Consider the following 17,070-nt stretch of genomic DNA (forward strand, 5'->3'; position numbering starts at 1 on the left):
CAGACCTACTGGGCTTCAAGCTCAAGGCTCTGCCTGGGCCTGCTGCTTCGGCCAGGGGCTCATTTTTTCCTGGAAAGACAAAGCCATGGCCTCACCCCACGCCTGCACTTTGCCACGGCAGGCAGCCCAGATGTAGGAAAGGCTCTGTGGAGTCAGAAGTGCCGAGACAGGCAGATGGCACCAGAGGGTTTGGGGGCCAGGGCGCAACTGGGCTAGCCCCTCCTCCCGGGAGTCGGGGAGGCCCGGCCTTCCTAGTGCCCAGGCCACGGCTCCGGGGAGAAACCCGCCATGGAGGGCACGCGGGAGGCCCTCTGCCTGAGGTGGCAGGTGTCACGCCAGGGCCACTGCAAGCCTGGCTCGGCTTGCCTGCTTTCTCCAAAGGAGGCTGGCCGACCAGCCGAACCTGGCACCTGGGCCAGGCCCCTTCCAAGGGGACGAGTTCCAGAGGCTAGAGCCCTGGGGGCGGCTGCCAAGTCTCCTGGGGCGTGTGCTGGGCCCCCGTCAGAGGAGGAAGCAGCCTGGTAAACGGTGTGCCAGGCCTGAGATCTGGAGGCCTCCCACAGCCGGGTCCCTGTCCTGCCCAGGCCCCCCGAGGGAGGAAGATGGTCGGGCAGTGGCGAGCGGGGTGGGGCTGGCGCCGAGCCTGCGCTTGGATGCCCCGGGGAAGGGCGCCGGGGGATGGGCTGCCCCTGGCCAGGTCTGAGGGACCGACCCAGCTCGGGGCTGTCGGGGGCAGAGAGAGAACCCCCCTCCGCCCTTTCCCTTCAGGTTCTTAGGGCTGGCCAAATCCTTCCCAAGACAGCTTGTCTGGAGAAAATCAGACCCAGCTGAAGAACATGTGTCCATGGGGGAAACCCGGGAAACTGAGTCTCCCCACACAATAGCAGAGATTCTCATCTTGCATCCTCTCCTGAGCTAATGACAAAGGTGGATGTCCCGGGTGGGTGGGCCTGTGGAATGGGAGAGGGGAGGAAGTCTATTGTCATGCAGAGGGACATGGAAAGACTTGTCTGAAGCTTATCCCCTGCACTGGGGTCAGGTCGGGAAGGGACGGCACAGAGGTGAGCAGGAACCAACCGGCCTCTCTGTGGTGGGGCTGGCCCCGGGGCAGGCGTGGGGGTGATGGCTGGAAGTGGGATGGCGCGTGAGTTGGCACCAGCCAGCGGTGGAGGCAGAGACTCAGAGGTCAGGGATCTCTCTCTCTGTCTCTGTCTCTGTCTCTCTCCCTCAGGGAGCTGAGGAGAGTAAGGTGGCGCCCCCTGCCCACCTCGCCTACCTCTCCATGGGCCCTTCTTTCTCTGGCCGCTCCGGGAGCCCTGCGGGCTTGGGTTCAACCCCCCACACACCGCACAGGCCAAGGGCGCATGCGCGACCGCCGGGGCCTAGGGCTGGCCTCGGGGGGGGGGGGGGTCCTCAGTGAAGGCCCCGCCCTCCCTCCAGGCTCTGACCCAGCTGCAGCTCTTCCATCGCCGCCCTTCTGGACTTGGCTTCAGCTGTCTCCCTCCCCTCACCCACTCCCACTCAGCTTGCAGGCCGCTTCCCTGCCTTGAAAGCATGGCTCTGGCCCTGAGGGCCACAGACCTACTGGGCTTCAAGCTCAAGGCTCTGCCTGGGCCTGCTGCTTCGGCCAGGGGCTCATTTTTTCCTGGAAAGACAAAGCCATGGCCTCACCCCACGCCTGCACTTTGCCACGGCAGGCAGCCCAGATGTAGGAAAGGCTCTGTGGAGTCAGAAGTGCCGAGACAGGCAGATGGCACCAGAGGGTTTGGGGGCCAGGGCGCAACTGGGCTAGCCCCTCCTCCCGGGAGTCGGGGAGGCCCGGCCTTCCTAGTGCCCAGGCCACGGCTCCGGGGAGAAACCCGCCATGGAGGGCACGCGGGAGGCCCTCTGCCTGAGGTGGCAGGTGTCACGCCAGGGCCACTGCAAGCCTGGCTCGGCTTGCCTGCTTTCTCCAAAGGAGGCTGGCCGACCAGCCGAACCTGGCACCTGGGCCAGGCCCCTTCCAAGGGGACGAGTTCCAGAGGCTAGAGCCCTGGGGGCGGCTGCCAAGTCTCCTGGGGCGTGTGCTGGGCCCCCGTCAGAGGAGGAAGCAGCCTGGTAAACGGTGTGCCAGGCCTGAGATCTGGAGGCCTCCCACAGACGGGTCCCTGTCCTGCCCAGGCCCCCCGAGGGAGGACGATGGTCGGGCAGTGGCGAGCGGGGTGGGGCTGGCGCCGAGCCTGCCCTTGGATGCCCCGGGGAAGGGCGCCGGGGGATGGGCTGCCCCTGGCCAGGTCTGAGGGACCGACCCAGCTCGGGGCTGTCGGGGGCAGAGAGAGAACCCCCCTCCGCCCTTTCCCTTCAGGTTCTTAGGGCTGGCCAAATCCTTCCCAAGACAGCTTGTCTGGAGAAAATCAGACCCAGCTGAAGAACATGTGTCCATGGGGGAAACCCGGGAAACTGAGTCTCCCCACACAATAGCAGAGATTCTCATCTTGCATCCTCTCCTGAGCTAATGACAAAGGTGGATGTCCCGGGTGGGTGGGCCTGTGGAATGGGAGAGGGGAGGAAGTCTATTGTCATGCAGAGGGACATGGAAAGACTTGTCTGAAGCTTATCCCCTGCACTGGGGTCAGGTCGGGAAGGGACGGCACAGAGGTGAGCAGGAACCAACCGGCCTCTCTGTGGTGGGGCTGGCCCCGGGGCAGGCGTGGGGGTGATGGCTGGAAGTGGGATGGCGCGTGAGTTGGCACCAGCCAGCGGTGGAGGCAGAGACTCAGAGGTCAGGGATCTCTCTCTCTGTCTCTGTCTCTGTCTCTCTCCCTCAGGGAGCTGAGGAGAGTAAGGTGGCGCCCCCTGCCCACCTCGCCTACCTCTCCATGGGCCCTTCTTTCTCTGGCCGCTCCGGGAGCCCTGCGGGCTTGGGTTCAACCCCCCACACACCGCACAGGCCAAGGGCGCATGCGCGACCGCCGGGGCCTAGGGCTGGCCTCGGGGGGGGGGGGGTCCTCAGTGAAGGCCCCGCCCTCCCTCCAGGCTCTGACCCAGCTGCAGCTCTTCCATCGCCGCCCTCCTGGACTCGGCTTCAGCTGTCTCCCTCCCCTCCCCCACTCCCACTCAGCTTGGAGGCCGCTTACCTGCCTTGAAAGCATGGCTCTGGCCCTGAGGGCCACAGACCTACTGGGCTTCAAGCTCAAGGCTCTGCCTGGGCCTGCTGCTTCGGCCAGGGGCTCATTTTTTCCTGGAAAGACAAAGCCATGGCCTCACCCCACGCCTGCACTTTGCCGCGGCAGGCAGCCCAGATGTAGGAAAGGCTCTGTGGAGTCAGAAGTGCCGAGACAGGCAGATGGCACCAGAGGGTTTGGGGGCCAGGGCGCAACTGGGCTAGCCCCTCCTCCCGGGAGTCGGGGAGGCCCGGCCTTCCTAGTGCCCAGGCCACGGCTCCGGGGAGAAACCCGCCATGGAGGGCACGCGGGAGGCCCTCTGCCTGAGGTGGCAGGTGTCACGCCAGGGCCACTGCAAGCCTGGCTCGGCTTGCCTGCTTTCTCCAAAGGAGGCTGGCCGACCAGCCGAACCTGGCACCTGGGCCAGGCCCCTTCCAAGGGGACGAGTTCCAGAGGCTAGAGCCCTGGGGGCGGCTGCCAAGTCTCCTGGGGCGTGTGCTGGGCCCCCGTCAGAGGAGGAAGCAGCCTGGTAAACGGTGTGCCAGGCCTGAGATCTGGAGGCCTCCCACAGCCGGGTCCCTGTCCTGCCCAGGCCCCCCGAGGGAGGAAGATGGTCGGGCAGTGGCGAGCGGGGTGGGGCTGGCGCCGAGCCTGCGCTTGGATGCCCCGGGGAAGGGCGCCGGGGGATGGGCTGCCCCTGGCCAGGTCTGAGGGACCGACCCAGCTCGGGGCTGTCGGGGGCAGAGAGAGAACCCCCCTCCGCCCTTTCCCTTCAGGTTCTTAGGGCTGGCCAAATCCTTCCCAAGACAGCTTGTCTGGAGAAAATCAGACCCAGCTGAAGAACATGTGTCCATGGGGGAAACCCGGGAAACTGAGTCTCCCCACACAATAGCAGAGATTCTCATCTTGCATCCTCTCCTGAGCTAATGACAAAGGTGGATGTCCCGGGTGGGTGGGCCTGTGGAATGGGAGAGGGGAGGAAGTCTATTGTCATGCAGAGGGACATGGAAAGACTTGTCTGAAGCTTATCCCCTGCACTGGGGTCAGGTCGGGAAGGGACGGCACAGAGGTGAGCAGGAACCAACCGGCCTCTCTGTGGTGGGGCTGGCCCCGGGGCAGGCGTGGGGGTGATGGCTGGAAGTGGGATGGCGCGTGAGTTGGCACCAGCCAGCGGTGGAGGCAGAGACTCAGAGGTCAGGGATCTCTCTCTCTGTCTCTGTCTCTGTCTCTCTCCCTCAGGGAGCTGAGGAGAGTAAGGTGGCGCCCCCTGCCCACCTCGCCTACCTCTCCATGGGCCCTTCTTTCTCTGGCCGCTCCGGGAGCCCTGCGGGCTTGGGTTCAACCCCCCACACACCGCACAGGCCAAGGGCGCATGCGCGACCGCCGGGGCCTAGGGCTGGCCTCGGGGGGGGGGGTCCTCAGTGAAGGCCCCGCCCTCCCTCCAGGCTCTGACCCAGCTGCAGCTCTTCCATCGCCGCCCTTCTGGACTCGGCTTCAGCTGTCTCCCTCCCCTCACCCACTCCCACTCAGCTTGCAGGCCGCTTCCCTGCCTTGAAAGCATGGCTCTGGCCCTGAGGGCCACAGACCTACTGGGCTTCAAGCTCAAGGCTCTGCCTGGGCCTGCTGCTTCGGCCAGGGGCTCATTTTTTCCTGGAAAGACAAAGCCATGGCCTCACCCCACGCCTGCACTTTGCCACGGCAGGCAGCCCAGATGTAGGAAAGGCTCTGTGGAGTCAGAAGTGCCGAGACAGGCAGATGGCACCAGAGGGTTTGGGGGCCAGGGCGCAACTGGGCTAGCCCCTCCTCCCGGGAGTCGGGGAGGCCCGGCCTTCCTAGTGCCCAGGCCACGGCTCCGGGGAGAAACCCGCCATGGAGGGCACGCGGGAGGCCCTCTGCCTGAGGTGGCAGGTGTCACGCCAGGGCCACTGCAAGCCTGGCTCGGCTTGCCTGCTTTCTCCAAAGGAGGCTGGCCGACCAGCCGAACCTGGCACCTGGGCCAGGCCCCTTCCAAGGGGACGAGTTCCAGAGGCTAGAGCCCTGGGGGCGGCTGCCAAGTCTCCTGGGGCGTGTGCTGGGCCCCCGTCAGAGGAGGAAGCAGCCTGGTAAACGGTGTGCCAGGCCTGAGATCTGGAGGCCTCCCACAGACGGGTCCCTGTCCTGCCCAGGCCCCCCGAGGGAGGACGATGGTCGGGCAGTGGCGAGCGGGGTGGGGCTGGCGCCGAGCCTGCCCTTGGATGCCCCGGGGAAGGGCGCCGGGGGATGGGCTGCCCCTGGCCAGGTCTGAGGGACCGACCCAGCTCGGGGCTGTCGGGGGCAGAGAGAGAACCCCCCTCCGCCCTTTCCCTTCAGGTTCTTAGGGCTGGCCAAATCCTTCCCAAGACAGCTTGTCTGGAGAAAATCAGACCCAGCTGAAGAACATGTGTCCATGGGGGAAACCCGGGAAACTGAGTCTCCCCACACAATAGCAGAGATTCTCATCTTGCATCCTCTCCTGAGCTAATGACAAAGGTGGATGTCCCGGGTGGGTGGGCCTGTGGAATGGGAGAGGGGAGGAAGTCTATTGTCATGCAGAGGGACATGGAAAGACTTGTCTGAAGCTTATCCCCTGCACTGGGGTCAGGTCGGGAAGGGACGGCACAGAGGTGAGCAGGAACCAACCGGCCTCTCTGTGGTGGGGCTGGCCCCGGGGCAGGCGTGGGGGTGATGGCTGGAAGTGGGATGGCGCGTGAGTTGGCACCAGCCAGCGGTGGAGGCAGAGACTCAGAGGTCAGGGATCTCTCTCTCTGTCTCTGTCTCTGTCTCTCTCCCTCAGGGAGCTGAGGAGAGTAAGGTGGCGCCCCCTGCCCACCTCGCCTACCTCTCCATGGGCCCTTCTTTCTCTGGCCGCTCCGGGAGCCCTGCGGGCTTGGGTTCAACCCCCCACACACCGCACAGGCCAAGGGCGCATGCGCGACCGCCGGGGCCTAGGGCTGGCCTCGGGGGGGGGGGGGGTCCTCAGTGAAGGCCCCGCCCTCCCTCCAGGCTCTGACCCAGCTGCAGCTCTTCCATCGCCGCCCTCCTGGACTCGGCTTCAGCTGTCTCCCTCCCCTCCCCCACTCCCACTCAGCTTGGAGGCCGCTTACCTGCCTTGAAAGCATGGCTCTGGCCCTGAGGGCCACAGACCTACTGGGCTTCAAGCTCAAGGCTCTGCCTGGGCCTGCTGCTTCGGCCAGGGGCTCATTTTTTCCTGGAAAGACAAAGCCATGGCCTCACCCCACGCCTGCACTTTGCCGCGGCAGGCAGCCCAGATGTAGGAAAGGCTCTGTGGAGTCAGAAGTGCCGAGACAGGCAGATGGCACCAGAGGGTTTGGGGGCCAGGGCGCAACTGGGCTAGCCCCTCCTCCCGGGAGTCGGGGAGGCCCGGCCTTCCTAGTGCCCAGGCCACGGCTCCGGGGAGAAACCCGCCATGGAAGGCACACGGGAGGCCCTCTGCCTGAGGTGGCAGGTGTCACGCCAGGGCCACTGCAAGCCTGGCTCGGCTTGCCTGCTTTCTCCAAAGGAGGCTGGCCGACCAGCCGAACCTGGCACCTGGGCCAGGCCCCTTCCAAGGGGACGAGTTCCAGAGGCTAGAGCCCTGGGGGCGGCTGCCAAGTCTCCTGGGGCGTGTGCTGGGCCCCCGTCAGAGGAGGAAGCAGCCTGGTAAACGGTGTGCCAGGCCTGAGATCTGGAGGCCTCCCACAGCCGGGTCCCTGTCCTGCCCAGGCCCCCCGAGGGAGGACGATGTTCGGGCAGTGGCGAGCGGGGTGGGGCTGGCGCCGAGCCTGCCCTTGGATGCCCCGGGGAAGGGCGCCGGGGGATGGGCTGCCCCTGGCCAGGTCTGAGGGACCGACCCAGCTCGGGGCTGTCGGGGGCAGAGAGAGAACCCCCCTCCGCCCTTTCCCTTCAGGTTCTTAGGGCTGGCCAAATCCTTCCCAAGACAGCTTGTCTGGAGAAAATCAGACCCAGCTGAAGAACATGTGTCCATGGGGGAAACCCGGGAAACTGAGTCTCCCCACACAATAGCAGAGATTCTCATCTTGCATCCTCTCCTGAGCTAATGACAAAGGTGGATGTCCCGGGTGGGTGGGCCTGTGGAATGGGAGAGGGGAGGAAGTCTATTGTCATGCAGAGGGACATGGAAAGACTTGTCTGAAGCTTATCCCCTGCACTGGGGTCAGGTCGGGAAGGGACGGCACAGAGGTGAGCAGGAACCAACCGGCCTCTCTGTGGTGGGGCTGGCCCCGGGGCAGGCGTGGGGGTGATGGCTGGAAGTGGGATGGCGCGTGAGTTGGCACCAGCCAGCGGTGGAGGCAGAGACTCAGAGGTCAGGGATCTCTCTCTCTGTCTCTGTCTCTGTCTCTCTCCCTCAGGGAGCTGAGGAGAGTAAGGTGGCGCCCCCTGCCCACCTCGCCTACCTCTCCATGGGCCCTTCTTTCTCTGGCCGCTCCGGGAGCCCTGCGGGCTTGGGTTCAAGCCCCCACACACCGCACAGGCCAAGGGCGCATGCGCGACCGCCGGGGCCTAGGGCTGGCCTCGGGGGGGCGGGGGGTCCTCAGTGAAGGCCCCGCCCTCCCTCCAGGCTCTGACCCAGCTGCAGCTCTTCCATCGCCGCCCTCCTGGACTCGGCTTCAGCTGTCTCCCTCCCCTCCCCCACTCCCACTCAGCTTGGAGGCCGCTTACCTGCCTTGAAAGCATGGCTCTGGCCCTGAGGGCCACAGACCTACTGGGCTTCAAGCTCAAGGCTCTGCCTGGGCCTGCTGCTTCGGCCAGGGGCTCATTTTTTCCTGGAAAGACAAAGCCATGGCCTCACCCCACGCCTGCACTTTGCCACGGCAGGCAGCCCAGATGTAGGAAAGGCTCTGTGGAGTCAGAAGTGCCGAGACAGGCAGATGGCACCAGAGGGTTTGGGGGCCAGGGCGCAACTGGGCTAGCCCCTCCTCCCGGGAGTCGGGGAGGCCCGGCCTTCCTAGTGCCCAGGCCACGGCTCCGGGGAGAAACCCGCCATGGAGGGCACGCGGGAGGCCCTCTGCCTGAGGTGGCAGGTGTCACGCCAGGGCCACTGCAAGCCTGGCTCGGCTTGCCTGCTTTCTCCAAAGGAGGCTGGCCGACCAGCCGAACCTGGCACCTGGGCCAGGCCCCTTCCAAGGGGACAAGTTCCAGAGGCTAGAGCCCTGGGGGCGGCTGCCAAGTCTCCTGGGGCGTGTGCTGGGCCCCCGTCAGAGGAGGAAGCAGCCTGGTAAACGGTGTGCCAGGCCTGAGATCTGGAGGCCTCCCACAGCCGGGTCCCTGTCCTGCCCAGGCCCCCCGAGGGAGGACGATGGTCGGGCAGTGGCGAGCGGGGTGGGGCTGGCGCCGAGCCTGCCCTTGGATGCCCCGGGGAAGGGCGCCGGGGGATGGGCTGCCCCTGGCCAGGTCTGAGGGACCGACCCAGCTCGGGGCTGTCGGGGGCAGAGAGAGAACCCCCCTCCGCCCTTTCCCTTCAGGTTCTTAGGGCTGGCCAAATCCTTCCCAAGACAGCTTGTCTGGAGAAAATCAGACCCAGCTGAAGAACATGTGTCCATGGGGGAAACCCGGGAAACTGAGTCTCCCCACACAATAGCAGAGATTCTCATCTTGCATCCTCTCCTGAGCTAATGACAAAGGTGGATGTCCCGGGTGGGTGGGCCTGTGGAATGGGAGAGGGGAGGAAGTCTATTGTCATGCAGAGGGACATGGAAAGACTTGTCTGAAGCTTATCCCCTGCACTGGGGTCAGGTCGGGAAGGGACGGCACAGAGGTGAGCAGGAACCAACCGGCCTCTCTGTGGTGGGGCTGGCCCCGGGGCAGGCGTGGGGGTGATGGCTGGAAGTGGGATGGCGCGTGAGTTGGCACCAGCCAGCGGTGGAGGCAGAGACTCAGAGGTCAGGGATCTCTCTCTCTGTCTCTGTCTCTGTCTCTCTCCCTCAGGGAGCTGAGGAGAGTAAGGTGGCGCCCCCTGCCCACCTCGCCTACCTCTCCATGGGCCCTTCTTTCTCTGGCCGCTCCGGGAGCCCTGCGGGCTTGGGTTCAACCCCCCACACACCGCACAGGCCAAGGGCGCATGCGCGACCGCCGGGGCCTAGGGCTGGCCTCGGGGGGGGGGGGGGGTCCTCAGTGAAGGCCCCGCCCTCCCTCCAGGCTCTGACCCAGCTGCAGCTCTTCCATCGCCGCCCTTCTGGACTCGGCTTCAGCTGTCTCCCTCCCCTCCCCCACTCCCACTCAGCTTGCAGGCCGCTTCCCTGCCTTGAAAGCATGGCTCTGGCCCTGAGGGCCACAGACCTACTGGGCTTCAAGCTCAAGGCTCTGCCTGGGCCTGCTGCTTCGGCCAGAGGCTCATTTTTTCCTGGAAAGACAAAGCCATGGCCTCACCCCACGCCTGCACTTTGCCACGGCAGGCAGCCCAGATGTAGGAAAGGCTCTGTGGAGTCAGAAGTGCCGAGACAGGCAGATGGCACCAGAGGGTTTGGGGGCCAGGGCGCAACTGGGCTAGCCCCTCCTCCCGGGAGTCGGGGAGGCCCGGCCTTCCTAGTGCCCAGGCCACGGCTCCGGGGAGAAACCCGCCATGGAGGGCACGCGGGAGGCCCTCTGCCTGAGGTGGCAGGTGTCACGCCAGGGCCACTGCAAGCCTGGCTCGGCTTGCCTGCTTTCTCCAAAGGAGGCTGGCCGACCAGCCGAACCTGGCACCTGGGCCAGGCCCCTTCCAAGGGGACGAGTTCCAGAGGCTAGAGCCCTGGGGGCGGCTGCCAAGTCTCCTGGGGCGTGTGCTGGGCCCCCGTCAGAGGAGGAAGCAGCCTGGTAAACGGTGTGCCAGGCCTGAGATCTGGAGGCCTCCCACAGCCGGGTCCCTGTCCTGCCCAGGCCCCCCGAGGGAGGAAGATGGTCGGGCAGTGGCGAGCGGGGTGGGGCTGGCGCCGAGCCTGCGCTTGGATGCCCCGGGGAAGGGCGCCGGGGGATGGGCTGCCCCTGGCCAGGTCTGAGGGACCGACCCAGCTCGGGGCTGTCGGGGGCAGAGAGAGAACCCCCCTCCGCCCTTTCCCTTCAGGTTCTTAGGGCTGGCCAAATCCTTCCCAAGACAGCTTGTCTGGAGAAAATCAGACCCAGCTGAAGAACATGTGTCCATGGGGGAAACCCGGGAAACTGAGTCTCCCCACACAATAGCAGAGATTCTCATCTTGCATCCTCTCCTGAGCTAATGACAAAGGTGGATGTCCCGGGTGGGTGGGCCTGTGGAATGGGAGAGGGGAGGAAGTCTATTGTCATGCAGAGGGACATGGAAAGACTTGTCTGAAGCTTATCCCCTGCACTGGGGTCAGGTCGGGAAGGGACGGCACAGAGGTGAGCAGGAACCAACCGGCCTCTCTGTGGTGGGGCTGGCCCCGGGGCAGGCGTGGGGGTGATGGCTGGAAGTGGGATGGCGCATGAGTTGGCACCAGCCAGCGGTGGAGGCAGAGACTCAGAGGTCAGGGATCTCTCTCTCTGTCTCTGTCTCTGTCTCTCTCCCTCAGGGAGCTGAGGAGAGTAAGGTGGCGCCCCCTGCCCACCTCGCCTACCTCTCCATGGGCCCTTCTTTCTCTGGCCGCTCCGGGAGCCCTGCGGGCTTGGGTTCAACCCCCCACACACCGCACAGGCCAAGGGCGCATGCGCGACCGCCGGGGCCTAGGGCTGGCCTCGGGGGGGGGGGTCCTCAGTGAAGGCCCCGCCCTCCCTCCAGGCTCTGACCCAGCTGCAGCTCTTCCATCGCCGCCCTTCTGGACTCGGCTTCAGCTGTCTCCCTCCCCTCACCCACTCCCACTCAGCTTGCAGGCCGCTTCCCTGCCTTGAAAGCATGGCTCTGGCCCTGAGGGCCACAGACCTACTGGGCTTCAAGCTCAAGGCTCTGCCTGGGCCTGCTGCTTCGGCCAGGGGCTCATTTTTTCCTGGAAAGACAAAGCCATGGCCTCACCCCACGCCTGCACTTTGCCACGGCAGGCAGCCCAGATGTAGGAAAGGCTCTGTGGAGTCAGAAGTGCCGAGACAGGCAGATGGCACCAGAGGGTTTGGGGGCCAGGGCGCAACTGGGCTAGCCCCTCCTCCCGGGAGTCGGGGAGGCCCGGCCTTCCTAGTGCCCAGGCCACGGCTCCGGGGAGAAACCCGCCATGGAGGGCACGCGGGAGGCCCTCTGCCTGAGGTGGCAGGTGTCACGCCAGGGCCACTGCAAGCCTGGCTCGGCTTGCCTGCTTTCTCCAAAGGAGGCTGGCCGACCAGCCGAACCTGGCACCTGGGCCAGGCCCCTTCCAAGGGGACGAGTTCCAGAGGCTAGAGCCCTGGGGGCGGCTGCCAAGTCTCCTGGGGCGTGTGCTGGGCCCCCGTCAGAGGAGGAAGCAGCCTGGTAAACGGTGTGCCAGGCCTGAGATCTGGAGGCCTCCCACAGACGGGTCCCTGTCCTGCCCAGGCCCCCCGAGGGAGGACGATGGTCGGGCAGTGGCGAGCGGGGTGGGGCTGGCGCCGAGCCTGCCCTTGGATGCCCCGGGGAAGGGCGCCGGGGGATGGGCTGCCCCTGGCCAGGTCTGAGGGACCGACCCAGCTCGGGGCTGTCGGGGGCAGAGAGAGAACCCCCCTCCGCCCTTTCCCTTCAGGTTCTTAGGGCTGGCCAAATCCTTCCCAAGACAGCTTGTCTGGAGAAAATCAGACCCAGCTGAAGAACATGTGTCCATGGGGGAAACCCGGGAAACTGAGTCTCCCCACACAATAGCAGAGATTCTCATCTTGCATCCTCTCCTGAGCTAATGACAAAGGTGGATGACCCGGGTGGGTGGGCCTGTGGAATGGGAGAGGGGAGGAAGTCTATTGTCATGCAGAGGGACATGGAAAGACTTGTCTGAAGCTTATCCCCTGCACTGGGGTCAGGTCGGGAAGGGACGGCACAGAGGTGAGCAGGAACCAACCGGCCTCTCTGTGGTGGGGCTGGCCCCGGGGCAGGCGTGGGGGTGATGGCTGGAAGTGGGATGGCGCGTGAGTTGGCACCAGCCAGCGGTGGAGGCAGAGACTCAGAGGTCAGGGATCTCTCTCTCTGTCTCTGTCTCTGTCTCTCTCCCTCAGGGAGCTGAGGAGAGTAAGGTGGCGCCCCCTGCCCACCTCGCCTACCTCTCCATGGGCCCTTCTTTCTCTGGCCGCTCCGGGAGCCCTGCGGGCTTGGGTTCAACCCCCCACACACCGCACAGGCCAAGGGCGCATGCGCGACCGCCGGGGCCTAGGGCTGGCCTCGGGGGGGGGGGGGTCCTCAGTGAAGGCCCCGCCCTCCCTCCAGGCTCTGACCCAGCTGCAGCTCTTCCATCGCCGCCCTTCTGGACTCGGCTTCAGCTGTCTCCCTCCCCTCCCCCACTCCCACTCAGCTTGCAGGCCGCTTCCCTGCCTTGAAAGCATGGCTCTGGCCCTGAGGGCCACAGACCTACTGGGCTTCAAGCTCAAGGCTCTGCCTGGGCCTGCTGCTTCGGCCAGGGGCTCATTTTTTCCTGGAAAGACAAAGCCATGGCCTCACCCCACGCCTGCACTTTGCCACGGCAGGCAGCCCAGATGTAGGAAAGGCTCTGTGGAGTCAGAAGTGCCGAGACAGGCAGATGGCACCAGAGGGTTTGGGGGCCAGGGCGCAACTGGGCTAGCCCCTCCTCCCGGGAGTCGGGGAGGCCCGGCCTTCCTAGTGCCCAGGCCACGGCTCCGGGGAGAAACCCGCCATGGAGGGCACGCGGGAGGCCCTCTGCCTGAGGTGGCAGGTGTCACGCCAGGGCCACTGCAAGCCTGGCTCGGCTTGCCTGCTTTCTCCAAAGGAGGCTGGCCGACCAGCCGAACCTGGCACCTGGGCCAGGCCCCTTCCAAGGGGACGAGTTCCAGAGGCTAGAGCCCTGGGGGCGGCTGCCAAGTCTCCTGGGGCGTGTGCTGGGCCCCCGTCAGAGGAGGAAGCAGCCTGGTAAACGGTGTGCCAGGCCTGAGATCTGGAGGCCTCCCACAGCCGGGTCCCTGTCCTGCCCAGGCCCCCCGAGGGAGGAAGATGGTCGGGCAGTGGCGAGCGGGGTGGGGCTGGCGCCGAGCCTGCGCTTGGATGCCCCGGGGAAGGGCGCCGGGGGATGGGCTGCCCCTGGCCAGGTCTGAGGGACCGACCCAGCTCGGGGCTGTCGGGGGCAGAGAGAGAACCCCCCTCCGCCCTTTCCCTTCAGGTTCTTAGGGCTGGCCAAATCCTTCCCAAGACAGCTTGTCTGGAGAAAATCAGACCCAGCTGAAGAACATGTGTCCATGGGGGAAACCCGGGAAACTGAGTCTCCCCACACAATAGCAGAGATTCTCATCTTGCATCCTCTCCTGAGCTAATGACAAAGGTGGATGTCCCGGGTGGGTGGGCCTGTGGAATGGGAGAGGGGAGGAAGTCTATTGTCATGCAGAGGGACATGGAAAGACTTGTCTGAAGCTTATCCCCTGCACTGGGGTCAGGTCGGGAAGGGACGGCACAGAGGTGAGCAGGAACCAACCGGCCTCTCTGTGGTGGGGCTGGCCCCGGGGCAGGCGTGGGGGTGATGGCTGGAAGTGGGATGGCGCGTGAGTTGGCACCAGCCAGCGGTGGAGGCAGAGACTCAGAGGTCAGGGATCTCTCTCTCTGTCTCTGTCTCTGTCTCTCTCCCTCAGGGAGCTGAGGAGAGTAAGGTGGCGCCCCCTGCCCACCTCGCCTACCTCTCCATGGGCCCTTCTTTCTCTGGCCGCTCCGGGAGCCCTGCGGGCTTGGGTTCAACCCCCCACACACCGCACAGGCCAAGGGCGCATGCGCGACCGCCGGGGCCTAGGGCTGGCCTCGGGGGGGGGGGTCCTCAGTGAAGGCCCCGCCCTCCCTCCAGGCTCTGACCCAGCTGCAGCTCTTCCATCGCCGCCCTTCTGGACTCGGCTTCAGCTGTCTCCCTCCCCTCACCCACTCCCACTCAGCTTGCAGGCCGCTTCCCTGCCTTGAAAGCATGGCTCTGGCCCTGAGGGCCACAGACCTACTGGGCTTCAAGCTCAAGGCTCTGCCTGGGCCTGCTGCTTCGGCCAGGGGCTCATTTTTTCCTGGAAAGACAAAGCCATGGCCTCACCCCACGCCTGCACTTTGCCACGGCAGGCAGCCCAGATGTAGGAAAGGCTCTGTGGAGTCAGAAGTGCCGAGACAGGCAGATGGCACCAGAGGGTTTGGGGGCCAGGGCGCAACTGGGCTAGCCCCTCCTCCCGGGAGTCGGGGAGGCCCGGCCTTCCTAGTGCCCAGGCCACGGCTCCGGGGAGAAACCCGCCATGGAGGGCACGCGGGAGGCCCTCTGCCTGAGGTGGCAGGTGTCACGCCAGGGCCACTGCAAGCCTGGCTCGGCTTGCCTGCTTTCTCCAAAGGAGGCTGGCCGACCAGCCGAACCTGGCACCTGGGCCAGGCCCCTTCCAAGGGGACGAGTTCCAGAGGCTAGAGCCCTGGGGGCGGCTGCCAAGTCTCCTGGGGCGTGTGCTGGGCCCCCGTCAGAGGAGGAAGCAGCCTGGTAAACGGTGTGCCAGGCCTGAGATCTGGAGGCCTCCCACAGCCGGGTCCCTGTCCTGCCCAGGCCCCCCGAGGGAGGACGATGGTCGGGCAGTGGCGAGCTGGGTGGGGCTGGCGCCGAGCCTGCCCTTGGATGCCCCGGGGAAGGGCGCCGGGGGATGGGCTGCCCCTGGCCAGGTCTGAGGGACCGACCCAGCTCGGGGCTGTCGGGGGCAGAGAGAGAACCCCCCTCCGCCCTTTCCCTTCAGGTTCTTAGGGCTGGCCAAATCCTTCCCAAGACAGCTTGTCTGGAGAAAATCAGACCCAGCTGAAGAACATGTGTCCATGGGGGAAACCCGGGAAACTGAGTCTCCCCACACAATAGCAGAGATTCTCATCTTGCATCCTCTCCTGAGCTAATGACAAAGGTGGATGTCCCGGGTGGGTGGGCCTGTGGAATGGGAGAGGGGAGGAAGTCTATTGTCATGCAGAGGGACATGGAAAGACTTGTCTGAAGCTTATCCCCTGCACTGGGGTCAGGTCGGGAAGGGACGGCACAGAGGTGAGCAGGAACCAACCGGCCTCTCTGTGGTGGGGCTGGCCCCGGGGCAGGCGTGGGGGTGATGGCTGGAAGTGGGATGGCGCGTGAGTTGGCACCAGCCAGCGGTGGAGGCAGAGACTCAGAGGTCAGGGATCTCTCTCTCTGTCTCTGTCTCTGTCTCTCTCCCTCAGGGAGCTGAGGAGAGTAAGGTGGCGCCCCCTGCCCACCTCGCCTACCTCTCCATGGGCCCTTCTTTCTCTGGCCGCTCCGGGAGCCCTGCGGGCTTGGGTTCAACCCCCCACACACCGCACAGGCCAAGGGCGCATGCGCGACCGCCGGGGCCTAGGGCTGGCCTGGGGGGGGGGGGTCCTCAGTGAAGGCCCCGCCCTCCCTCCAGGCTCTGACCCAGCTGCAGCTCTTCCATCGCCGCCCTTCTGGACTCGGCTTCAGCTGTCTCCCTCCCCTCACCCACTCCCACTCAGCTTGCAGGCCGCTTCCCTGCCTTGAAAGCATGGCTCTGGCCCTGAGGGCCACAGACCTACTGGGCTTCAAGCTCAAGGCTCTGCCTGGGCCTGCTGCTTCGGCCAGGGGCTCATTTTTTCCTGGAAAGACAAAGCCATGGCCTCACCCCACGCCTGCACTTTGCCGCGGCAGGCAGCCCAGATGTAGGAAAGGCTCTGTGGAGTCAGAAGTGCCGAGACAGGCAGATGGCACCAGAGGGTTTGGGGGCCAGGGCGCAACTGGGCTAGCCCCTCCTCCCGGGAGTCGGGGAGGCCCGGCCTTCCTAGTGCCCAGGCCACGGCTCCGGGGAGAAACCCGCCATGGAGGGCACGCGGGAGGCCCTCTGCCTGAGGTGGCAGGTGTCACGCCAGGGCCACTGCAAGCCTGGCTCGGCTTGCCTGCTTTCTCCAAAGGAGGCTGGCCGACCAGCCGAACCTGGCACCTGGGCCAGGCCCCTTCCAAGGGGACGAGTTCCAGAGGCTAGAGCCCTGGGGGCGGCTGCCAAGTCTCCTGGGGCGTGTGCTGGGCCCCCGTCAGAGGAGGAAGCAGCCTGGTAAACGGTGTGCCAGGCCTGAGATCTGGAGGCCTCCCACAGCCGGGTCCCTGTCCTGCCCAGGCCCCCCGAGGGAGGACGATGGTCGGGCAGTGGCGAGCGGGGTGGGGCTGGCGCCGAGCCTGCCCTTGGATGCCCCGGGGAAGGGCGCCGGGGGATGGGCTGCCCCTGGCCAGGTCTGAGGGACCGACCCAGCTCGGGGCTGTCGGGGGCAGAGAGAGAACCCCCCTCCGCCCTTTCCCTTCAGGTTCTTAGGGCTGGCCAAATCCTTCCCAAGACAGCTTGTCTGGAGAAAATCAGACCCAGCTGAAGAACATGTGTCCATGGGGGAAACCCGGGAAACTGAGTCTCCCCACACAATAGCAGAGATTCTCATCTTGCATCCTCTCCTGAGCTAATGACAAAGGTGGATGTCCCGGGTGGGTGGGCCTGTGGAATGGGAGAGGGGAGGAAGTCTATTGTCATGCAGAGGGACATGGAAAGACTTGTCTGAAGCTTATCCCCTGCACTGGGGTCAGGTCGGGAAGGGACGGCACAGAGGTGAGCAGGAACCAACCGGCCTCTCTGTGGTGGGGCTGGCCCCGGGGCAGGCGTGGGGGTGATGGCTGGAAGTGGGATGGCGCGTGAGTTGGCACCAGCCAGCGGTGGAGGCAGAGACTCAGAGGTCAGGGATCTCTCTCTCTGTCTCTGTCTCTGTCTCTCTCCCTCAGGGAGCTGAGGAGAGTAAGGTGGCGCCCCCTGCCCACCTCGCCTACCTCTCCATGGGCCCTTCTTTCTCTGGCCGCTCCGGGAGCCCTGCGGG

The sequence above is a fragment of the Diceros bicornis genome, assembly GCF_020826845.1.
Source record: "Diceros bicornis minor isolate mBicDic1 chromosome 24 unlocalized genomic scaffold, mDicBic1.mat.cur SUPER_24_unloc_1, whole genome shotgun sequence".
Classification (NCBI taxonomy): domain Eukaryota; kingdom Metazoa; phylum Chordata; class Mammalia; order Perissodactyla; family Rhinocerotidae; genus Diceros; species Diceros bicornis.